The sequence below is a fragment of the Ambystoma mexicanum genome, chromosome 7p (assembly GCF_040938575.1).
Source record: "Ambystoma mexicanum isolate Mex_15411 chromosome 7p, UKY_AmexF1_1, whole genome shotgun sequence".
NCBI lineage: Eukaryota > Metazoa > Chordata > Amphibia > Caudata > Ambystomatidae > Ambystoma > Ambystoma mexicanum.
In genome coordinates, this window is record NC_090939.1 from 550,243,208 (window position 1) to 550,269,746 (window position 26,539).

A 26,539-nucleotide genomic window follows, 5' to 3' on the forward strand; every position below is an offset into this window, starting at 1 on the left:
CCAGCCTCTCTGCGAAAGTTGAATCTAGAAGTGCATTTAAAAGTTGAATTTAGAAGTGTGGCCAATAGCCTCGCTGTGAAAAGTTGAATTTAAAACTCTAACCAAAAGCCTCTCTGTGAACTTAGAAGTGTGCCCAGTAGCCTCTCTGTGGAAAGCTGACTTTACAAGTGTGACCAATAGCATACCTGTGAAAGTTGAATTTAGAAGTGTGCCCAACAGCCTCCCTGAATCTAGAAATGTGCCCAATAGCCTCTCTGTGGAAAGTTGGATTTAGAAGTGCACCCAATAACCTCTCTGTGAATCTGAAGTGTGCCCAATAGCCTCTCTGTGATCTTAGAAGTATGCCCAACAGCCTCTCTGAATCTAGAAGTGTGCCCAATAGCCTCTCTGTGAAAAGCTGGATTTAGAAGTGCACCTAATAACCCCTCTGTGAAGCTGAAGTGTCCCCAAAAGCCTCTCTGTGAATTTAGAAGTGTGCTCAATATCCTAATAGTCTAATACCGTGCCTGGTTGAACGACTAATCTCCCTAATAACCTCGCTGTGCAAAGTTGATTTTAGAATCATCCCTAATACCCAAACTGTATAAAGTCGAATTTAGAAGTGTACCTAATAGTACCTAATAGCCTGATATCATCTCTGTGTACAGTTGAAGCTAGAAGTGCACCTAATAGTCTAATACCATCCCTGTGCAAATTGATCTTGGAAGTGTGCCTAATAGTGTGCACACGCTGAATTTAGAACTACAATTAGAAAGCCCTCCCAACTCCACCTAAAGTCCAACTAAAACCATACCTAGAGTGTTGCTACTTTCAACTTCTCCTTAATAGCTTACCTCTACTCCAGCTTAGTAGAAGAAAGCCAACCCAACAGCGTAACTGTGCTGTAGATACAACTAAATAAGCTGCCTAATTTGCATACCCTGGGGTCTAGCTGCACTTCAAAACAGCCTAGTATCAGAAAGCTAGTACAAATAGTACATTAAAACCTAAAATAAGTGAATACTATCACCCGGCCTCTTGGAACCCTGAAATCAAGACTACTCACAGCCAGTGATACAGCCAAACGTATAAAGTCCAATAAAGTGTAAGTTGCACTTGAGACTACACATAACAGCTCGTACTAAGCATGAGTGCACCCACTCCTCCAGAGTCTGTCAGAAACGAGCACCGTGATCTGCCCCACTCCGCGATCTGCCTTCCCTCCCGTCCCCCCTTCCCAAATCATCCTACTCTCCTATACACTTCCTACCACTCGCCTCTCCAAACACCAAGCCAGAGGGGCGCGATGGCGAGCAAACCACCCTAAGACCACTCCTTTCCCGAATTCCACCACCGACCAGCGTACGTTAACCATGCCCGCTCCCCTCACTATCACTGTCACAGCGGGCACACCCAGCCCTGCAAACATCCACCCCCCGCCTTGCCCACAAACCCCTGCCAACTTCCCACCCGAACCCACCCTTTCCCCTCCCTAAAAACTGCACGCCTAGCCTTAGCAAGAACCGAAGCCGCATTCCTCTCTCCCTCCTACCCCCCTACCCTCTCCCACACTCCAATCGCAATAAGGAAACTAAAGAGGAATCGTACTTGGTCCCCATCAATCTCTCGGCACTCTTTGCCTACTCTGTCCCGACCCACCACCACTTTCCCCCATTCCCCTCCTTCCCTAGTAGCTTCACCCTTCCTGAAACCCCTCTCCCTCGACTTCTCACCAACTGCAATTGAAACTCCTAACGGCCCACACCCCACCTTCAAATCCCTCGAGCCAAACCCGAACATCCTAACACACGCAGCCACCTAATCCCGCCCGAAACCCTCCAATTCTTCTGCTCGCCCACTATTCCCATCGATCATCTCCCACCCTACCCCTCTCCCTCTCCAGCTTCCTCTCTCTCTGCCACCATCCCCTTCCGCTCCCGCTCCGAGACCAACCTCAGCTTCCGATTCGAACTGCATCCTATTTAATGCCTGATCCATAGCAAAAAACAGATACTGCATCTTTGACCTCCTCGCCTCCGACAAACCAGATCTGGTTTTCATCACTGAAACTTGGTTCTCAGACGACTTTGCCCCAATAGCCAGTGAAGCCTTCCCCCCCGACTACTCCCTCATCCCACTGAACCGTCCTTCTAGAGGAGGGGGAGTAGCATTCATCTTCCAGTCTCTCTTCCACGCCTCAATCATCGACAACCAACCTTACATTCCTTCCTGTGAATCACTCCTCATTAAACTATCCCTCTCTCCATCGCTCTCACACAGCTTCCTAATAATCTACAGGCCCCCTGGCTATGATAGACATTTCACAAACAACCTCTGCGACTCTATTGCCACCCTTCAACTAAACCATCCCAACCTCACCCTTCTTGGAGACTTATATGGCTCGACATCCCCACCAACCCTATGACTCACTCTCTGGTAGACGGTTTAGACGCAATTAACCTCCAACCCCACATAAATGGCCCGACTCACTATAAAGGACATACTCTTGATGCCATCTTTAGCTCCAACACCCGGATTCATTTAACCCCCCCCCTACCCCGATCATCTGGTCCGATCACTTCATTCTCTCTTTCGCCATTCGCTCACCCGACCCTCGTCCCGTACTCGAATCTGAACCACCAAATCTATGCAAATACTGGAACAAACTAATAATCGTTCCAGACCTAGCTGACGCACTCCTCCAGTCTCCACCACCTACCTGCCAACTCAATAAACAACTAACCCCTGACGCCTTTGACTCATGGCTCAACGCATCTCTAACACGGCTCATACCCCCTTGCAAACTGTCAACCCGCGGTGACCTCTTCCCCAGATGGTTCACTCCTGAGTTGAAGACCACTAAACAACTATATAAATACCTAGAACGCAAATGGCAGAAAGTCAAAACCAAAGAGAACAGGGCCACCTTGATCCGACACCTCTATCAGTACAAGGCTGAAATCCGCAAAGCAAAAAAAGCCCACTACAACTCCCGAATCCTAAACTGCAAAAGCCCATGCAAAGAACTCCACAAAATCATCTCTGAATTCACCAAACCGGCTTGCACCACGACCGTCCTGACCCCCTCACAATCACTGTGCGACTCGCTCTCCCTCCACTTTTACACCACGGCTCTCGAAAGAACAAATACTCTAGCCACCAAACTGGCTCTCTTACATCCACAAGGCAATACACCCCCATATTGGCCAGCCCACCAGCTGCGACCACTACGCAACAAACATTCGGATCCTTTAGTCCAATATCACCAGAGCAATTTCTCAAACTCCTATCTGCCCGCAAACCATCTGGCTCTCCGCTTGACCCTTGCCCGGCCACAACCCTCAAAGACATTTTCGCCTCCACCTGTGCAGGAGAACACGCAAGATCCATCATAAATGCCTCTCTTTCCTCTGGTATCTTTCCCGACACATTCAAAAAGGTTCATGTCAAACCGCTAATTAAAAAACCTTCCCTTCCCTCAACCCTCTTGAGCCCAAAAACTACCGACCCATCTCAAACACCAGATTCCTTGCCAAACTCATTGACCGAACCGCCTACTCCCAACTAAATGCCTTTGTCTAAGCCAACAATCTTCTAGACCCCGCACAATCAGGTTTCAGAGCCCGTCACGGAACTGAAACCACCCTAACCTCAATCTGGGATGACCTTAAAATGATGGCAGACTCTGCGGGATGCGCCGCACTTATCCTTCTTGACCTATCCGCCGCCTTTGACACAATCAATCACTCAATCCTCCTAGACCGCCTCCACTCCCTAGGAATTTGTGGAACCGCTCTTAAATGGATAGCTTCATTCCTCAAAGATAGGTACCAAATAACAATACTCTCCACCTATACCTCCCAAGCCCGACCAGTCGACACGGGAGTCCCACAAGGTGCATGCCTATCCGCCCTCCTGTTCAATCTCTACCTGATCAGCCTCCCACCAATAATTCATTCATACAACATCCTGTGTTACAACTATGCTGACGTCACTCAACTAATTCTAAAACTCATGGACTCAAAACCCAACTCCCGACCAGACCTGGCCTCCTGCCTCCTCGACATAGAACTCTGGATGACCCAAAGTCACCTCCTGTTAAACCCCTCCAAAATGGAAATCATGATATGTGGCAACTCCGACCTTCTTCCGCACCCACTCCCCTGGCCACCCGCCATGGACAACTCACCGACCCCCTGCAACTCAGTGAAAAATCTCGGATGCACCCTTGACTCTGACCTAACACTTTACCGCCAAGTCAACAACGTCTCAAAGTCCTACCACTACCACCTTAAAACCCTTAGGTGCATCTTTCCATATCTCTCCTTTCCCAACAGACTCTCTGCGGTCCAATCAATTGTTATATCAAGACTGGACTATGCAAACCCCCTATACCTCGGAGTCCACGCGTACCAACTGAATAAACTCCAAAGGGCACAAAACGCGGCAGCCAAAATGCTACTTGCACTCGGCCCAAGAGATCATATCTCCCCAGCCCTTAAGATGCTTCACTGGCTTCCAGTAGCCCGAAGGGTGACTTTCAAAACCTAATGCATCTCCCATCGAGCACTGCATAAAACCGGACCTCAATATCTTCAAGATAAGCTAAAACCCTATCACCCCCCACGCACCCTAAGATCAAGCTCAGCCGGCCTCCTTGTCGTACCTAAGATAAACTCAGTCAGGCTGGGCGGATCATCATTCTCAGCCTTGGCTCCCTCTCTGTGGAACTCACTCCCTCCCCACATCCTCCTAGCTGAGGATTTAACGTTTTTCCACAAACTGCTGAAAACCTGACTCTTCCTCTAAAACCGACCGGTACCAAACCAACCAAAAAAGAATAACAGCATCTCAATGACGCCAATCCAACAAACTACCAGATCCGAGAAATTGACAGCTAATAACCCCGAATACAAACTAGAAGGACAAAGAGAATTAAATGAGTAAAGTAGATCAAAACAGTGAAGTGGATAATAAGAATAAATCATAGGCAAACAGTAAAGAGATTAAACTGCTGAAATGGACATAACGCATGAGGAGCGAACAAAGTGAATGGAGTGGATGAAATAGAATGGATCCAGCGTGTGGAACAGATGAATGCGCTGAGTGGAAGAATGAATGAGTGGAAAAACAGATGACTATATAGATCGAATGAGTATGGAAATCAAATGAGTATGTAGATCGGATGAGTGTATAAAATGGATGAACATGCTAAACGATTGCGTGAGTAGAGTGGTTGCGTGTGTAGAGCGGACGAGCGTGTAGAGCGGATGAGTGCGTAAATACAGAGAAACTAATAGAACGCATGAGTGCGTGGAACGGATGAATGTACAGAATGGATGAGCGTAAACCGGATGAGTATGTAGAGCGAATGAAAATGTGGAGCGGATGAGTATGTAGAGCAGATGAGTATGGATAGCAGATGAGTACGGAAGTGAGGAGAGTGTGTAGATCGCTGGAGAAGATGAATTTGCAGACCTAGCGGATGTATAGAGTGGATGAGTGTATAGAATGGGCGAGTGTATACAATGGATGAGCGAATGAGAATGTAGAGCGGATGAGTATGTAGAGCGGATGAGTATGGATAGCAGATGAGTAGGGAAGTGAGGACAGTGTGTAGATCGTTGGAGCAGATGAATGTGCAGACCTAGCGAATGTATTGAGCGGATGAGTGTATAGAATGGATGAGCGTATAGAGTGGATGAGCATATAGAGTGGATGAGTGCATAGAGCGGATGAGTGCATAGAGCGGATGAGTGCATAAAGCGGATGAGTGCATAGAGCGGATGAGAGCATAGAGTGGACGAGGGCATAGAGCGGACGTGGGCATAGAGCGGATGAGGGCATACTAGGGATGAGTGGAATGCGTGGAAAGCACGAGGGCATAGAGCGGATGTGTGCGTGGAGCAGATGAGTAGAATGCATGGAAAGCACGAGGGCATAGATAGAACAGTTGAGTGAGGGGAGTGGTTGAGAGCGGGGAGCGGATGAGTGCGGGGAGTGGATGAGTGAGGGGGCGGATGAGTGCATAGAGGGGGCGGATGAGTGTGTAGAGGAGGCGGATGAGTGCGTAGAGGGGGATGAGTGCGTAGAGGGGGTGGCGGATGATTGCGCGGAGGGAGTGAATGTACGGAATGGATGAGTATGCGTAGAGGGGATGAGTATGTAGAGCAAATGAGTATAGATAACAGATGAGTACGGAAGTGAGGAGTGTGTGTAGATCACTGGAGCAGATGAATGTGCAGACCTAGCGGATGTGTGTATAAAGCGGATGAGTGTATTAATTGGATGAGCGTATAGAGTGGATGAGCGTATAGAGAGGATGAGCGTATAGAGGGGATGTGCGCATAGAGCGGACAAGTGCATAGAGCAGACAAGTGCATAGAGCAGACGAGTGCATAGAGCGGATGAGTGCATAGAGCGGACGAGTGCATAGAGCGGACAAGTGCATAGAGCGGACGAGTAAGGAGAGCAGATGAGTTGAATGCGTGGAAACCACGAGTGCACAGAGCGGACGAGTATATAGAGCAGATGAGTGAAGGGAGTGGATGAATGCGGGGAGCAGATGAGTGAGGCGAGCGGATGAGTGCGAGGAGCAGATATGTTGAATGCGTGATGATCATGAGTGCATTGAGCAGATGAGTGCGTGGTGCGGATGAGTGCATGGAGGGGATGAGTGCATGGAGGGGATGAGTGCGTGGGGGGGATGAGTGCTTGGGGGAGATGAGGGGGTGAGTGCGTGGAGGGGATGAGTGCATGGAGGGGATGAGTGCGTGGAGGGGGTGAGTGTGTAGAGGGGGTGAGTGCGTAGAGAGGGTGAGTGCATAAAGGGAGCAAGTGTGTAGAGGGGATGAGTGCGTACATTGGGAGAATGAGCAAAACAAGTGAATGCATAATGCGTGTGAGAGCATAAAACAGACGAGTGCGTAGAGCGGGTGAACAAGCATATCAGGTGAATGCATAGTGTGTGTGAGGGCATATTACATATAACAGATTAGAGCGCGAGCAAATCAGGTGAATGCATAGTGTGTGTGAGGGCAGATAACATATAACAGACTAGAGCGCGCAAAGCGGACTGGAGTGCATGAGTGCATCGTGCAGACCGGAGTGTGTAGAGCAGACTCGGGTGCACGGAATGAATAAGAGTGCATTGCGTGACGCACTTAGTATGGCTTGGAATGCAGGGAACGTTTGGAAGAGCATATAACCCCTCATATCACACCACCATGCTTACTCTCTTCTTTACACCACCACTAAACTAGAACACAGAGATACTATGACACCATTCGGTATAACTGTTCTCATACCAACATCTGCCGCTCACTCCCCATCACTCTAAGTAAACACTGCTGGTTACACCCCCCCCAGCCATGCGTTCTCCTCAGGCCTAATGCAGCCACTTTCGGACTGCCAGAACAAACACATACTCCTGATCTCTCAACCACCACCACACCTAACGCTAAAAAGCAGCTATTACATGAATATCGCACCAGCTGCACACATAGCAGTGCTCACATGCACCTTTGACTCTATCTACTCTCTCTACTGACCTGAACTTCGGTTCCCAAGGGTGTTCAACCTACCAGCGCCTTCAGACCATACCAATGGTATATAAGGCGCTATATAAATGCAAAATAACATAACATAACATAACATTATATTTTAGAACATTTTAACTAGCAGACTGTTTTTTTCATGACAATGTAATTAAATTGTGCACAACATATGGTCAATAGGCTTGAAGAAGTCCTTCAGAACATGATGTGGGGCTTCCGAAGTCAATTGAGTTTGGCCTCTTTCTGGCTGCTTGTTGTTGAGATTTTATAGAAGAAATTAAGCAAGCCAGGAATAAAGCAGCTTTGCCCATCTACATTCTGTATGTGTGTGTGTATTTTCATAAATGGAAAAGGAATACAATTCCCAAAATAAAAACATACAAAACAATTCACTGAGATATTTCAACTGCACCATAGAAAAATAGTGCTAGTGCACAAATGCAACATCAAGACACCAACTACTTCTATAATTACAAAACTCACTAACTGAATTAGAAAACACTTTTGCTTTTGTAGTTATGAAACTGAATGAGGAATGTTGGATGGCCATATGTTATTGGTAGACTACAGTGTACTGCAATCGAGATGCATGTAACACTCCAAAAAAGATACTATCAACGACAGTTACTGTTGTCTTAGTTTATTCAGAATATAAACAGCCACGATAAACAACAATGTATTCTTACATACCTTACATATCTTCAGCCATACAATTATACATTGAATGTATAAAATGTGTCAAGATTGCACCTTAAAGTGTCGCTAAACACAACTAATTCATGGAAAGCAATCAATACAAAGGTAGTCATATTTCACAACTGATTACAAAAAAAGTGCAATTTTCCATTGTATCTTAAGTCAGGTACGTCATGTGGTGTCAGAAACAGTGAGTTGTTCTTATCTTTAGCAATTACTTCCTTGTGATCTTGCTCAAATTGAGCATGAATACCCCCTGAATTCAATTGATGTGAAAGAACGATAAGCAATCATCATTTGATGATGGAGGGAACCATTGCAGTTCACCAAGCAATCCAGAGCAAGCAATGTATGCACTTAGCTCTTGTGTTCCATCAGTTGGGGCACATCATTACATTAAAAGCATTAAACTTCATCAATGCAAGGACACTCCTGAATGTGTCATTGTCGTGTTTATTGATAGTTGTGCATGGCTTGTGCAATGTTAACATATCAGAAGAAATTCTCTCTCAGTCCCTGGCAGGCCAAACTCCCATCCCTCACTTCATCTCTGGCAATGCATGCATTTGCCTCCGCCACAGGCACTGTATCCTCGTCCTCTGGGGGTGGCATGTCCACGTCAGGGGTAGCGGGACATTCCTATTCAGGCAGATATTCCACAGCAATGCACACAAAAGCACAATTTTACCCAGTTTCTCTGGAGCGTACTTCAGGAGGCCGAAGGTACACTTGATGCAGACAGGGGTCTGTCTGTGAGCAGGATGATAGACATAATCCTCTGTTGTTTGTGGATCACACACAGGGGTCGTTAGCTAGGGCAGCAATGGGTATCCAGAGTCACCTACATGGGGGGAGGCACAGGCATTAGTCATGATGTAAGGTGTGGGGGTGGGCTTACACAATATCATGGCAATGGATTACTTGTGCATGCAAATGGACCTTCTTTTCATGTTGTGTCAAATCTATGTCTGTGCATGCTGTGTCACTCATGTCATGCATTGTTTCTGCTTCACACACACCCTGTTCCCTTGCAGGATATGTTACCTGAGGTGTATGTAGGTGACATGTGCAGCTGACATAGTGGCTGTCATGTTGCAGTGTATTTCCACTGTGCATGTGGCATGCTGGGTTTCTCATGGGCCCTCGCTGAGCATCTGGGTTCTCCGGATCACCATTGTGGGCTAGCCGCTCATGCATGCATGACTGTGGTACTTGCAGGGTTGTCCTTGTGTGAGGCAATCTGGCCATTTGTCACCATTGATTTAGTAAGTGCATGTTGTATTGTGGTACCTTTAGTCATGTTGGATGTTTATAGTTGCTTCTGTATGTGCCTATCAGCTTCTTCATGCAGGTATATCAGACATGTGCATGCTCCCTGGTGACATTGATGCAAGAAGTGGACAAGTACAGAATTCACATTCACTTGTCTCGCGCATTGGAACACTTGTGTATACTAGTGCAATATAAATAAAATCTCAATTAAAAGAAAATATCAATTCAATTCAATTCAATGCCATCCTTTGTGTAGTTGTTTGCATCCTCTCTCCCCATTTAGGCATGTGCTTCACAGCGCACTTGTGCTGGATTTTCTACTCACCCTCTATTCAGGTGCATTGTCCTCTGTGCCTCTCCATGTATCCTGGCAGTGTGCTCTTCCGTAGGACCATGGCAACTTGGGTGGAACTAGGGTAGCGGGCACCTCAGCAGGTGATATACAGGTTGGGGTTGCAGGTCACACTGCTTTGTGGGCATGGGGGGCCACCAGTGCAACATGAGTACAGTCCAGGGCAACAATCACATTTGCCATTTGGGCAACGGCATAGAACTGGGCCTTCATGGCATTGACCTGGGCTGGGGTGGTAGGCAGTGAGATGTGGCATTGCACTTGCACCACAAGGGTTTGAAGCACCTGGCCCAACACTGCACAGAATGTGCAGGTGCCATGCCGTGCATCATGGCCACTGAGTGCTGGAAAGTGCCAGTTAGGAGGAATTGTAGTACAGACACTAGCGTCAGCAGTGGGGGCACAGCTGTCTGGATGTTGATCCTGCTCCTTATGTCGGCCTGTACTGTGGTGAGCAGCATTGTAATGGCCTCCCTGTTGAGGTGATACAGGGTAACCAACAAGCTGTTGGTGAGGGTCTGGGGTGAGGGCCTAACCCTGGGGATAGGTGAACACCATGCCTGGGCTCTCCTCATCCTCCTCCCCCAATCCCCTGCCTGTACTCCTGTGCCCTGGCCTGGTTGTCCTGCCTCTGTACTTCCAGGGACAGCATGAGCAGCTTGCCTGTTCCAGCTCAAAGTGGCTAGTGGCAGAATGGTGTTGAAAACAGTGTTTGGGGTAGCGGTGTGCCTAATGTAGCCCTCGGGGGTGGATTGGGATTACCTGCGGCTTCATTGCAGACACCTGTGTCAATTTGCCTCCAGCTACTACCGCCGAACATGGAATTGCGATGCGTCTGAGTTTCCGCCTCGCGTGGCTGGCTATAATAGCGCTGGATGTAATTGCACCGGCTATAACTGCGCCGGCTGATTTTACAGTCGGCAGTATTTACGCTAGCTCATGATCCGGCCGAGCGGTATTGGTGGTGCTAATTGGGTTACTGCCACTTTTAAGGGTCACCGCCGGACTTGTGATGAGGCCCTATATCATTTATAGGCTGCAGCTGAAATGTCTTCACGCAAGGGCAACTCCCAGTGAACAGAAACACGATCACAGAGTTGACACACACAAGTGACAATATCATTGTCGGGCATGTCTTGCCATCCAGAGGTGGCACTCATGATAATTTTGCTTTAGTTAAGGTGCAATAGCCCAATGACAGGAACTCTCTGCATCACAAAGCAGATGTTTATTTTCTTTTGCATATAATATAACCACCCAGTCATGCATCACAAAAATGATAATCGCATCAATTTACCAAGCACCATGAAAATAAAACAAGTTTTTAAAAGCCACATTCAGTAACCCTCCACCCAACTAAAACACTTCCAATCACCTCTACATAACGGCTGTCACTATAATAATACTATCATCATGGTAAATTCTTCATGCACTAGAGAGCAGTTGAATGTGACAATAATATGTATCTTCAAGTGGTTTGACAGACAGTTGAAGCTCCCAAAGTCAGGCTTAAAACATTCACAAAGCTCTTGGTGGGGGTGTGGGGACCAGTCCCACAATGCAAAGCATTCGCTGTTCAATGCCAAAATATAGTCCTTGCAATGACTGCCAAGTCGTGAGCATTGAAGAAGCATTTGAAAATACTTTAGAACATTATTATAATGAGGCTGGCTTTCTACGAATTCATTAATACGATTTATATGCGTTTGCTTATTACGTTGAGAAGCAAACGGGCTGTTTAACCCTTGTACTCGTTTGTTAATTTCAATCTGATTTTTATTCATATTGATGGGTCCCTGGAACTGAACGCCAGTTCTGCATTTCTTCTTTTCAACTCATAACCATAAAACGTGATGTTGAGTAATTTAACAGAGTATGAAGCCAACAATGTTTCCTTTACTATTTGCAAAGTTATGCATATGGCAACAGTTTTAATAACGCAATGAGACCTTGAAAGTATACAGTAATTGCATATTATGACATAAACATCTTTCAAAATGTGACGCACCTGCATTGTGCATGGGGATGATTATTTTGCCTGTGCACCAATTGACTAGGAGGGCATGATTACAGATCGTTGGTTGTGTCACAGAGGTATTGTAAAAGCATGTTGCTGAGTTCTGCAGACATGCACCATTAGCTTCAGTTGTGTCTTGCATTGTTGCTGAAGTACTGCTGTGACCACAGAACACAGAAGGCAGTAGGAAGCCTAAGCACATTGTGACTGGTTTTCTAAACTGCAAATGTGCAGTGTTTGCAAGAATGACAGTAATGAGAAGTGCATCTGTTTCTAATGGTAACATAGTGAAGATGCGTTGCATGAGGATGCAATGTTATTACACTCATATACCTAAACAATAATAACTTTTTATAAAGTACTTTCTGCTCTAGGTTTTTGCTGTTACGTATAGTTGTGACAGAGCAAAACAAAGAGGTGATGGCTGGAAGGTTTAGAATTAATGCTAAAACGCTGGCAAACGTGCCGCACAACATAACGTTGTGAAAAGTACACCTGGCTGTTGTCTGAGTGGGTTATTACTGATAAATGTGTTCTATGTCATATTTTCCATTTTTGTTGGTCGCCTACTAAAAAGACCAATTTTTTTCAGACGATTTTTGGCTGCCCGCAAAAAGCAAAAATATGACAACCCTTTGCCCCCCACAACCCCCCCTTGCATGTCGAATGTCTCTAAATTTGTGGGGTTTTGACCCCTCCTCAGCTGCCCCTGCTTCCCGCCCCATCCAAGCATACCCCTACCCCCAGATCTTTAGAAAACAATGTTTTAACCTAAATCTGATAAATTAGCATCTAGGGGCAGGAGATGCAATCAATCAGGTTGCTCGAATTAAGAGCTGAATCCCACGATCCAATCCCGCATTCCGAGCAAACTGAAGCTTGCTTCCCCCACCACGCCATCTCCCCCAGCCTCCCTTCCCTTCGCCTTAATTTCCTCATCCCCCACACTCCCACTTACCTGCTGGCCTCAGTGGTGGCTGTGCCCTGCCACCGCCACCAATGTTGCTGCTCCGTCTTGCTTCTGGCCACCATGGAAATGGAGGATGGGCTCCAGTTGGAGGCCCATTTTCCAGCACTGTTGCAGCCATTTTGAAACAGTCTTTAGAATGAATGAATGGAACGCTGTTCATTCATCCAAAAGACATAGCTATCAGCACCCTGAGTTACTGGATTGGCAACCCGGTGTGCGAATAGCAATAATCACCTTTTCCCCTGGCTGGAATGGGTGGTAATGGCACAAGGACCCTCACCCTTTAACTCAGGCCCACGGCCATTACCACTCATTCCAGTCGTTGAACGGATGATTATTTGCTAAATTAAAAATATGTCTGAGACTGGTGAGTGATTTTTCAAAGCAGCAGTATTTGCGAAAGCACTGTTTCATGTGTGCAAATTAAACAGCATCAGTTGCAGTTTCCATTGGGAACCATAATGGATAGCAGGAACTGAGAGGAAGATACAATAATCCCTGCCTTTCAACTCTGAAGGTAACGGCCCAATGATTTCCGAATGCTCCTGTTACATACTGTTGGAGAGCTTGCAGGCTCTGCGGCACTCACCGAGGCAGGCCAACGCCGTTGCACAGCGCTGAAATGATAGGGAGGACCACACAGATAGAACTTGCCTCAACTCCCTTTATTAATGAACTGGCCATCCCCAAGGGCTTCCGGCTGCCTGCCGTCACTTCCCTTTACCACCCTCCACCCTAGCCCTGCCTTCCACATAACGATGTGGATAGTTACAACTGGACAACATCCCCCTTTGTACCTACGTAGTCCTATAGTGGGCCATTTCTTAAATGAGTCTTATGGGCTTAGTCTTTGCTCAGACTGGCCGGCCTTCTCTTGACAGCTCAGTACTACGGCGGGGGGAGCTGCAAGGTGCATCCCTGTCTTTGTCCACTGAGGTCTCCCCATTTCCAATGTAGGAGTCCTCGGAGTCTCCTATGACCAAAACATCATCAGGGTCGTCCCACAAAACCTTCCATGAGATCAGGTCACATCGACATTCCATGAAGTGTGGCACATTCTGAGTGATCTCACGTCCTTCATCATCTGCAGCGGTGATCATGGTGCCCTTTACTCTTATTACTGTGAGGAGCACTGGTGCAAACTAGGATCTTCTTTCCTTCGTTGGGTCTGATGCACTACCACTCTGTCACCTCCCTCAATAGTATGCTCCAGTGCACCCCTCTGCCCATCATCTATGATCTTCATTTTGCATTTCTCTTCCATGTCTCTGGCTCGGACCTCACAGTCTTATGGTGTAGACCCTTCCTTCGGGGGACTTTGAGGCAGACGGGTACTGTGAGGTGTGTGAAGATAGTCCCACAGAAGTTGGTATCATGTCTGTTTAAATGGTTTGTGGGACAGGTGGGCAACTTGTAATGCTCTTTTGAGGTTTCCCATAAAGCTCTCAATCATAGCATTGGCTTGGAGCCCAAGGGGCATGATTTTCGATGTTTGAACCCCAGGTACTGCACAAAATTGGAAAAGTCCACACTGGTGAAAGGCGGCCCATTGTAGGACTTGATGACCTGCGGGACACCATATGCTGTGAGTATACATTCCAAAACAGGGATGACCGCTGCCGCTGATGTCGATGACACAATCTGCAACTCCGGATACCTTGTGTATTCATCAATCTCAACTAGGGCATAGGTGCCATCACGAAGGGGCCCAAAGAAATCGACTACCAGTTCTTCCCATAACCCTTCTGGGAGCGGGACCTGAGCAGGGGGATCGGGCACAGGCCTGGTGCCATCATACAACAGATGGCACAGTTCTTAAGTGTGTCTTCCACTTGCCTGTCCGGCCTCGGAAACTCAATCTGCTGTCACAGCAGCTTCTTTGTGGAGACAACTCCCCGGTGTCCCTCGCGAGCCAGGTCTATGACTTGCTGGCCCAGTGACTTGGATAGCACAATTTTGCACCCATTCATGACAATCGTGTCCTTAGTTGTGAGTTTGTCCAGTATCAGTATCATGGTGGTGACGTCCCTCTGCAATGTCTCATCAAAGCGTCTGACCCTCTCTTTGGCATATTTCATTTTGCCTTGATTAACACACTGTGCATTGATTCCCAGTACTGGGTCAGCTGCCGACTCCTGTTGAAGAATCTTCCACAGCACAGCAATGGCTTCATTTGATGGATTGCATGGGTCCCGTTGGGTGGCATGAAAGGTAGTCAGCTGGGTGTTTGTCCTTCCCAGGCCTGTGGCAGATAGTGAATTTATAATCCTGTAGGCGCAACCCCCCAACTTTCAATCCATGGAGGCATTCAAGATTTTGATTTTTTGTAAATAGTGAGGAGAGCTTGGTGGTGCGTGACTATTGTGAAAGCCTTGCTGAAGAGGAACAGGTGGACATTTTTGCAGGCCCACACAACTGATAAACTCTCCTTTTCCACTTGCCAATATATCTGCTCGTTGGCTGTCAGGCTCCCGCTGGCGTACAAGACAACTTTTATGATGTGCAGGGTCTTTGGCCCATATTGTGCTAGTATTGCACCAGGCCCCACCGGGCTGGCATCAACTGTCTCTTCTGTGTCCTTATTGGAACTGAAATATGCCATGTCTGAGGCCTCTGTAATGAGTGCCCAGATGTCCTTAAGTTCTCGAAGTGGGGCACTCACTTGCCAGTCCCAGGAATGAACTGAGGTCCAATACATTTGATGGGCAAAAGGCTTCTTGCAGAGGTTTGTCCTTATTTGGGTCAGGGAGCATGCCCTAGTCCGAGAAGATGTGCCAAAAAATGGGATTGTCCATTTTCCAATTCACATTTGTCCTTGTTTAGGGTTCCACAGGCTGCTTCCAAAGCCTGAACACTTTGAGTACGGTGTTATCATGCTGCTGTTTTTTTTTCTCCAAATACCAGGACGTTGTCACTATAATTTAATCAATTTGGGATGTGTTTGATCACCTGGTGGATTTCTTCATGGAAGAATCTTGGCTGCTGAGGATATGCCAAATTGTAGTCGTTTGTAGCGATAAAACCCCATGTGAGTCACGAAAAGGGTAATGTATCAGAACATCTGGGCCAGCCCCAGCTGGTGATATCCCTTGTTAAGGTCCAATTGTGAGACTACATTTGCTCCATTGAGGAGGTGGATCATGTCCGTTATTCTTGGGGCTTGGTGCCTTTCTTGCTGTATGGCCATGTTGGGGCGGCACATATCCACGCACATGCAAATATTTCCTTCTGCCGAATTCTTTGGGACCGTGATGATCAGGGAGGCCCACAGGTTGGGTCCCACTGCTGGCTCAATGATATTGAGATCGAGTAGGCATTTTATTTCCTCCTCTAGTTGTTTTTGTATATTAATTGGGATGCCCCTGTAGTGTTGGGCAATGGGTTTGACCTCTGGGTCGTTGTGAATTCTTACTTTACAGTTTCTCAGCTTGCCCAGTCCCTTGAAAATGTTAGGAAACACCTTTGTAACATCTCCATTGGGGGCCAGATATTTGTGGGCCATTAAATGATAGAGGATGTTGACGAACACCATGTCGACTGCCATCTTAAAACTCAGGATACATTCACTGTTGGCTTCTGTGGAGAGTACGTGTAGTTGGATGTGAGCCGTCTGTGACTTGTGGGCACAGACAGTTGTGAAGGTTCCTTTGCACGTTATTGGCATTTTCGAGCCATAGGGAATTATGCCCACCAGCGATGGTCTTAGTTTTTGTGGGTGTGGGAGCCGTTTATAGGCTTCTTCGCTCAAGACGTTTACCATCGCCCCTCTGTCAATAAGAAATTCTGTTGTTATTTTGTGGACTTGGAGGGTCAATATGGGGCTGTGTTCTTTCACACTGTCATTTTCCAGCACCCATACGTACCTCATCTTCCTCTGGCCATCTTGGGACGCGGATGACTCATTCCCTGATGGTGAACGCACCTCCATGTATCGCACACTCCGGCGAGGTCTATATGTGCTTTTCCTGTCAGGGGACCTATGCGTCTGCCTGGACTGCTGCCGGCCGCTCTGCCCTTATGCCGGGTGGTACCTTCTCTACTCAGGGCCCGATTTCCTGTCATCTGGCGATAGTTTGGGTACGGCCTGCTGCTTCTTGGGGAAGATTGGCCAGTGTGGGGGCGTTCCTCCAGACTGCCTTGAAATTATCATCACTCCCACAAGCTGCGTATTCCTGTCCCAGGGCCGGGCATTTGCCCTCCTGAGGGAATTCATAGCTGCATTTGAAACACGTTTTGGCAGTGTGGCTGACTTTGTCAGGCGGCACAGGTGTCAGTTTGTTGACGGTTTCCTGATCCCTGGGTGTTGATGAAACACGATCTTTCCTTTTAAAACAACATTCAGGTTTGTAACTGATGTTTCAGCTCCTTCGTCCTTGGCGGCCGTCTCTCCGGAATGGACACCATCAATGGGGCATAGGCTCATATTTCACTGCAGTTGGTCAAGAGCAGCTTGGCAGGTGAAAGAAACCAATGGCGGTCGAGTTAGTGGCACACATAGAACATCATTTTAAGTGCTGCTTTCAATAAACCTTTTTTATCGGATTTATAAAGCACACACATAGCAGGGAAATAACAGAGCACTGTACATCGCAAACAGTTCATTTAAAAAAGTCAACATCTGGAACAATATAGAATTGTGTACCAAACAAATATGTTTGTCCCCAGTAATGCTTAGTACATGTTTGTGGCAGTGCTGTTGTGAAGCAACCTCTTTTGTGATGTGACCCCCCCCCACATCTATCCACCACCTTGTTCATCGCCCACATGCTTTATTTGAGCCTTTGGGCGAGTGCTCCATGATATTGCCAAGTCCCTTTCTGAAACCTATGGTCCTTTTCAGTAGCCTCTGTTGTCTGCCCACATGCCCTGTATCGCTAATGTTATTCAGAAATGGTCTTCTGTCGTCTTCTGAACGCTTTCTCCTTTCCTGAAGCAGGGTAAACACAGATGGCTCATGACATGCAAGGCACAAAATGAAAACACTTCATATCCGACCCTGGCTGTGCAACCTGTTATGCGAGGCTGTATTTTGATGACACATAAGAAGGTTGAGGTCACATATTTGCCCGCTTCACTCAGACTGTCACACAATGGCTAGTATTCATACCCCCTCATTCCAATAGTAGATTTAAACTTTTCTTGAAGGGGGAAGACAGCGTAGGTTGTGTATTAAGTCCAAATCATTTAAAAGCTACAGAAAGGGAGTCAGCTAAGAGTAGGCTCGGAACAGATGTTCCCTTTCTTGTGTGACATACTACTATTCTAATGTTTCACATAATATAGCATGCACCAATAAACACTATAGCATCACTTTTAATTGATTTATCCTGATTTCACTGCATTATTTTTTTTTGTACTCTTTGGGCCTGATTTACAACAATGTTTTAACATGGGAAAGTCCTATTGAAAATGTGTGTAAATAAGGCCCTTTATCTCATAGCCTTGTTTTTGTTGTTACCTTTTAAATACAAAAACGGTGCTGTACTTGATATAAATGCTCACTTTCACTCTCCCCACACTGCCACTTGCCCATGCCGCCCAAACTTTCACATACTGTTGCATAACCGTATGAGCACAAAGGAGGCAAATGGGTGGGGGGAACTTGTTAAGTTTGCACTTAGGTGCAGACATGTCCCCTCTTGGAAATGCTCATCATTTGTACTGCAAAGCGCAAAAAGTTGGCGTAAAATGCTGGTGAAATAACCATTACGCTTGCAGTACAAATTGAGTAAATGCTGCCTGCCATTTGCGTACTGACAGGCAGCGTTACAAATGGATTCCTATGGAATAACCATTCTATTTGCTGGTGTAAAATGCAGGTAGAATTTATAGGAATATGTTGCATTTGGCATCCAAAGCATTCACCCGAGAATGAAAATGATATGTTGGCATAAGTGCTGGTGTACACTACATGTCCACTCTCTGCCATGCAAACCAATGAAAATATGGTGCCTTTAAATAACCTTTCTCTCTAAGTGTATAAGCAATTCAATCATTGAGTAGATCATTTTCAATCTGCAAATACATTACCAGGCCCAGTGAGCTTAATCATTTTTTCTTTCATGCTCATTTATGGTTTCAGCTACTCCCCTTCTGCTTTTCCCGTGATACCCTGTAGCTATTAGCCATCTGCCTCCATTGTGTTATCTAAGAGTTTAAAGTATGAAGCTGCAAAGAAGGTCTGATAGTATGCATATTTTTTCATTGGGAGACACAAGCATTCTCAAACTAAAGACGGGATCACTTTAAATGTGCTGTTGCAGGCCAAAGACAGACCTACTTTACATTATCACTCACATGTTTACCTTTCTTGCAGCTCTTTGGTGTGGGCTTGGTGTATTTCTGGGGAATAATGAATGTCAGTGTGGGGCTGGTGTCACGCTCCCCGACTGAGACACCCAGGGAAATCACCCATTGGAGTGTACATTAGGCAGTAGCTCCATTATACTCAAAGGTGCATGGGAGGAGAGAGGAGGGTTGAGGTAGTCTCTCCAAACCACCATGTATCTTTAGTTGGCCTGGAAGTCACCCAGGAGAGCACCCATAACAAAGCACAAATGTGGGGGGTGCTGTTGCACAGCGCCAAAGATGGTGGCTCTTGTTAGGGAGAATTCTCTGTTTAGGCTGAATTTCCTAACCTAGTGAGTCCCCCAGCGGCTTTGCTGGATTTCTGGAGTTTGTTTTTTACATCCTGCCAAGAGTGAGACTCTTTTTCTCCCACTCTTGGACATGAATGTGTGTAATTCCTTTGAATGTCAATGTGTTCTATGGGCTATGGGGTCTTTTACTCCTTAGGGTCTCATATGTTTTACTATGTGTGTTACACCGCACCCTACGTGCCGTAACACTGGGGCGTCCTAGCGGACCTCCACCATAGACTCCATACCTGGGGACTGACTACTGTCTCCCCGGGCATGTAAAGTCACCATTGGCTTTACTAGACCTAAATTTACTAACAGAACTAGTACACACCATTTTATTGTGGACGTGCTAGTAGGGGTAATTCGATTACTCCTAGGTCTGTTACTCGAGGGGGCACTGTATTTCTCTCCCGTCCTAAACGAATACTAGAGTGGCATCTAGATTGAAGCGTACACCTCTGTCTGCAAATAAGTGATGCTGGTAGAACCTAGACTTGTCGAACTATTATTAGGGGGATTGATCTGTTTTCTTCGTAGAGTAATTGTAATTGAAGTGTTTGCCGTGATAGTGCCAGAGTGTTTTCTATAGATATGTCGTTATGAATAAATACCTTTATATCTTTACACCGAAGCCTTGTTGCATCTTTGCTTGTCTTACTGTGTAGAATTGCCCTATGTTGTATACTCCACATACTGCCTAACTCTTCTTGAGGGAAGTCTGACTGCTCAGCCACAGCTACCAAGTGAATCTGTGTGGTACAGACTACTACCAAGTGGGTTTACTGCCAAACACCTGTAGTCCTAAATCTTTTGCAGTGGTCCCAGAGGGAACTGCACAGGTTTGCGCCTAACAGCTCTCTACCAAAGCTCCCGCTCCTGGTGCCATTTGCAGATGCATATATCGTTGTCCAACAGCTACAGCAACTCTAGTAATGATCGAAGAACTCCTAACTCCCTGGGCCACCGTTTGAACCTATCCCGGCATTGCTTGGACACCGGGTTGCTGTGAACTGACTGCCGTGTTTGACATGGCGTATGAGGGACAGCAAGCACCAGAGACTCTTCTTGGCTCGACTGCATGCACTGTTGGCACCCGTGCTGCGGACTGGAACCCAGAGTAATGCCATGATCCTGTGTAGCCGGAAGGCTCTCTCTCGACATTTCTGAGGCCCGGTGCCTTGGTGTGAACCGATGAGTATCAGGATGTATAAAGAACGGATGATACCAGTGGGCCCGCTCTGAGCTGCTGGAGCCCCGGATCCAGGCCGAACCTTTTTGAGGCATAACCCGGAAGGGCTGAAGATTGGTGGGCTCCTGGCCTGGACACAGTGTACCCTGCCCACTCCATGTCTTCCGCCCTCTCTCTCTGCTGATACTGGACCACCTGCAGGATACGCAGGGACTACAGCTTCCACCGGAGGTGAGGCCATGCGGGGGACTCCCTTTCCTAACTCCCCTACCGTACAGCTGTAATAAGATTGCAATGCCATAGCCCTCTCCCAGGGGCCCTATGTTGCACTGCTGACAGGGATTTGCTCCCATACCCTTTGTTCTTTTCAAAACTATTCACCAACACCGCTCTGTAGGAAGGCTACATCACTGCTCTAACAGGGTGAATAACCCTGATTGCATTGGTCCTTACCCCTGCTGGCACGCTAAGTACCTTACCCTGTGACTACACTGGTGCAACCTTAGTCCTCAGATAATCCAACCTAATTCCAGCTCTAATTGGACATACTTCTGGGACCTGTCCCCATTGGAGCCTTGGACACTCTGGGTTGCCATTCATTTTGCTCACTACCGTCGACCGTGGGCGAGCCGGACTGATCCCCTGCCGCTGATTGCGGCCACTGTGAACTTTGTTTGGTGCCTGTCCTGGGAGTTCTATATCCTTCTCCCCTACATCCATACTGGATCCTACCTGGCCCACGAACCACAGGGCTCAACATAAAAGTGTGCAGATGAGTATAATTGGTAGCTTGCTACTTTCAGTACATCACTTTTCTTGTACACATGATGACCAAAAGGGGGTCCAAGAACCAGTGCTCGATGAGCCATTACACCAAACAACTCCTAAACCCTCTCATTCGGGCGAGGTACCCACTGATGCAGAACCAGAACCTATTGAGATGGTGCTTACTGAGACACAGCGGATGATGGCATGTATTCAAGTAGGATTCGCTAAGGTACACAGTAAGCTGGTCGACATGACCAGTACCATATATTCCATCAAAACACGCATTGAAAAACAGATCTATGCCGGGCGGAGGCCGAGACGAGGGTGGGCACGGTGGAAGATGACATGTTAACTATGAGATCTGAACTAGCTACACTCTCCAGGTGGGTACTCCAAGTGGAGAAAAGGAAGAATGACCTGGAATTGCTTTCCCGTCGCAACAACATTTGCACTATTGGAGTCACGGAGAGTAACTCTGAATCCTCCCTCGAACAATGGATTGAATCCACCCTACTACCACTACTAGGAAACCCTGCATTATCACCACAATTTGCAGTTTAATAAGCCCACAGATCCCTCACTCGTAAACCCAGGCCCGGAGCACCCACATGACATATCATCGCTTGTATACTTAATTACTTAGACCGAGATGCAATTCTTCGAGCGGCAAGGGAGCAGGGCGACCTCATGCTGAGATCCAACAGGGTTCATATTTACCTTGCGCCTAATTACAAGGGGCGGTGTGGGTGGGGGCTGGGGTGGGTTGGCACGGTTCTATAATAAACAAAAACACTTGGTACACATCATTCACACAGAAAGGGAAAATATGGACACCTAGTGGGACACTGGGTCGACTTGTGGGTTATTACAAACCCGGGTGGGTTTCACTACAACAAATGTCACATCATGATGGGGGAATTAACTCTCCTTATTTGGAATGTATGGGGCTTGGGCAACCCCCTAAAACGACGTAGGATATACCTCTTTGTCGTCAGGCATAAGGCTAATATCCTGTTCCTGAAGTAGCCTCTTGGCCTCACGGCAACCTGCTAGGGGTTCGCTAAGAACTGGGGTGCTCATCGCTTTTATACATCTTATTCCTCACAATCTAGAGGGGTCATGACCCCGGTGCACAAATCCCTTCCATTCCAGTGCAAATATACAAAAAGTGGACCCTTTGGGCAGATACATGCTGGTATACGGTTTTCTAGCAGATAAGGGGTTGGTATTGATGAACGTATACTGCCCCAATATGTTGTTTCCCCCTTGGCCACCCTAATTCAAATCAAAGAGGCCATTCACACCTTCAGAATAAGCGCAGAACGTGAAGTAAAGTTCTTTGACGTCTCAACCTCAGCCAGAAGACACAGTGAGGGCGACAGACCTGACAAATTACTGGCTCGCATGGGCCGTCAAGAAAATGACAGTGGATGTATCCCTACTTTGACTGACGCCTCTGGCGTCCTGGCACATACTCCCGCTGCCATCAATGGGGTATTCACAAACCTTTACACGGACCTCTACATGAAAAAAGACTCACAATCGAGGAGATAGACTTGTTTCTCAATACTCTCACACACACAGTTAACTCTCCCAGGACACCAAAACTCAGCTAGACTTCCTGGTTTCCCTTTATGATATCACCCAAGCTATCAATCAATTACCCTCCGGGAAGGCTCCCATATCTGATGGCCTCACTGCCGAATTATATAAATGTTGCAAAGAGATCCTTGCCCCCTACCTTTTACAGGTGTGGCAGGAATCGCTTTAAACCGGGTTGCTCCCACCCACCATGCGTGAGGCGGTCATTATTGTCCTATTGAAACCAGGGAAACCTGCTGACCAATGTGGATCCCTCTGTAATCAACACAGATGATAAAGTGTTCTCCAAAATACTTGCTGCTCGCCTGATGCTAGTCATGCCACACATCATTCATCCGAATCAATCAGGTTTCATCCCGGGCAGGTCCACGGCACTAAATTTACGATGCCTCTTTAACATCCTAGCACAAATAGACACTGTGGTCCAGGCTGTGGCTTCTGCCCTCAATGTCCAAAAGGCATTTGACACAATGTCCTGGCGATTTATGTATGCTGTGTTATCGGGGTGTGGCATTGGTCATGGATTGCTCAATCCTCTCCCTCCTTTATGCTGCACCAGTGGCCAGGGTGTTGACTAAAGGCCTGTTTTCTCCACAGTTTACAATTAGCAGGGGCACCCACCAGGGTTGCTCCCTGTCTCCGCTGATATTTGTTATTGTCATCAAACCTCTGGCAGATATGATAGGGTTGCGACACGGACACCGGGAGGTCAGGATGGTAGGAAACCCCCATATAATCTTGCTTTACACAGATGACACATTGCTGTACGTCCGCAACCCACAGAAACACTTGGCCCCTATTATGCAGGACATCTCGTACTTTGGGGAACTATTGGGCCTCCGTGTAAACTGCTCCAAATAAGAGCTCTTCCCCCTCATGGATGCTACTGTCCCTCCTCATGATCTCCAGGGCTTCAGATGGGCTCCTGAAACTTTTTGATATTTAGAGGTAACAGTCGCATGCAACCACCTCTCAGTACATGACCACAACTACACAACATATATGACTCAATTATGCACTAAGCTTGCACGCTGGTCCCACCTACCCATCAGAATAGCTGGCAGAATTGCACACCTGAAAATGTCCATACTCCCAAAACTTCTATATTTGTTCTTGAATTTCCACTATGGACTGCGAGAGAGCTATTTCAGGAATTTGATAGTGTAATTTGCATATTTGTATGTCATTATGGTGCTGTGCGGTTGAAATGAGAAGCACTTAAACAACCATATGACAGGGGGGCTTTGCTGCACCCAATTTCCGATTGTACTGGTTGGCAGCACAGGCACAATTTGTGGCTTTCTGGTTCACGGTAGAAACTCCCACCCCCCTGCAACCCCCAATGTACAACTGGAGAAACTCTTGGTTGGGGATTTTGATCATCGGTCTCTGATTTTCCAGGGCGGGAGAGCGAGCAACAGTGACCTTGACCCCGCCAGCTTCACAGCAAGGGCCTAGCACAGAATCTGGAAAGAGACAGGAGCCACTGCCCGTTCAATGAGAATTTCCCCCTTTGGAATTTTGTTAACTCTCTCCCAAAGGTAGATCAGGGCTCCTGCAGGGTTGGAAGAAACAAGGATGTCATACTTTGGGGGCGTTGTTCGTGGAGGGAAATTGTATACAGGCCACTGATGTGCTAGGACTGACCCATGGCAGAACCTTGTAGTGGTTGCAATATGCTAGTTTACGCAAAGGCGGTAAGAGACTGTGGGTAGCTGCCCAGCCATACCCACAAATAACTCTTTATTGGGCTACTTGGTGACCCTGGGCGACTGCCACAGACATGCGTCCTCAATATATCGACTGATCCCGGCTCACACTCCCATACCACATTGCAACGCTTGATCCATATGGGCTGAGGACCTCCATTTAGAACTAACTGATGACTTATTGTCTAATATGTGTGCACAAACAAACAAAGTTTCATGTAACTTCTGATTCAGACTAATTCATCTAAAGGTTTTACAACGCTATCACTATATCCCTGGTCGACTACACCTGTTCCCTAAGGAGGGTACTGGAGCATGTCCACGCTGCCTGTTCCCTAATACCATGTATTTTCACATGTTGTTGGGATGTCCCCGAATCTCACCATTCTGCAATGATATCTGACATGATTGGTAAAAATATTAATCCTTTCCCCCTGACGTGCCTGTTCCATATCTCCTATCCCTCTTTAACAGATGGTTGTACATTTACACGTTTGTGTTTCCTTTTGGCTAAATATCTGTATCTTGTTGCGATGGACCAGCATGCATTCTCCCAACAAAGACCACTGGTTAAAGGATCTATTGTGGGAAAATTACAAGGAAGATCAATGGGCATATATGCAACCACCTCTATCCCGGCCCATTGACATATGTGCTCCACTCTAGATATACCTCCTATGCTCAAGCCAAACACCTGACTCACCTGTGTCTTCACAGCCTTTGTGCTCCTAACCCTGGAGGCTTGATCCCTACTGTCAGAGCCTAGTGTGTTCCATCCATAATTGGACTCTCATTTTCCCCTCTCCCTGCTTTTTGTTGACTCTCCTTGGTCCATTCAACCTTTTTTTGTTTTACTCTGCATGTTTTACCGGACAAGATTTATATGTAAATGTTACCAGCTCCGACCCATGTGTCGACTATGATGTCTCACTCTATCTGTGCCATGTTTTACTCAAGTGTACCAATAAAGAAAGTGTTTTTAAAAAAAGGATAGCACCAATGTAAGCTACTTGCTGCTGTGCGTAAAATCAAACATTTTGGTGCGTTAAGAATGAATAACTATTTTTTTAATTTCACCTATTCATGAGAATGATTCAAGCCTGCAACTGAGCACATAATGTGTACTGGCCTTTCTGCTTATTAAATTGATATTAATATAACCTTACCAGTAAAATGACAGAAAACCACAAGTCATTTAAACTTATTTGGACACATTCGTCCTTTGGGAGTAGGGTGTTGGCTTTCTTGCTTTAGGAAGCACACACTTCCCAATACATATTTCTATCACAGCATGATCATCAATTAATCTGTCTCTACCACAACTCACCTCTACATCTCTCAGGTGATGGGTACTTAGTCATAGGGACTCGGAGGGCGGGGGGATGCTGGCTCACTCTCAGATTTTGGAAACTGCCAGGTATTGGGATGTACGTACAGAGTCCCAGTCTGGCAAAATGGTTCAGGCTGAGAAAAAACATATTAGTACATGCCATCATGTGAGCAGAGTAGGTGTTGCATTGCAGAAGGTGCATGCATTGTTGACAAATATTACATACTAACATATAACAGCACAGAAGGAGCAACCAATGTATTAATGTTGCGGTCGCAGAGGCCATCGATAGGGCAGTATTATAGGCCCTGTCTTTAGTTGTAACTAAAGTTATGTTTTTTAGTGAGGTGTGCATAAAAAGCAACAAAAAAAGGTGGAAGATGGAGTCAGAAAGGTACTGTGGTAGGAGCAAGGTCAGTGTAGTACGCCATGAACAGAATATAATGCAGGCACCTCCA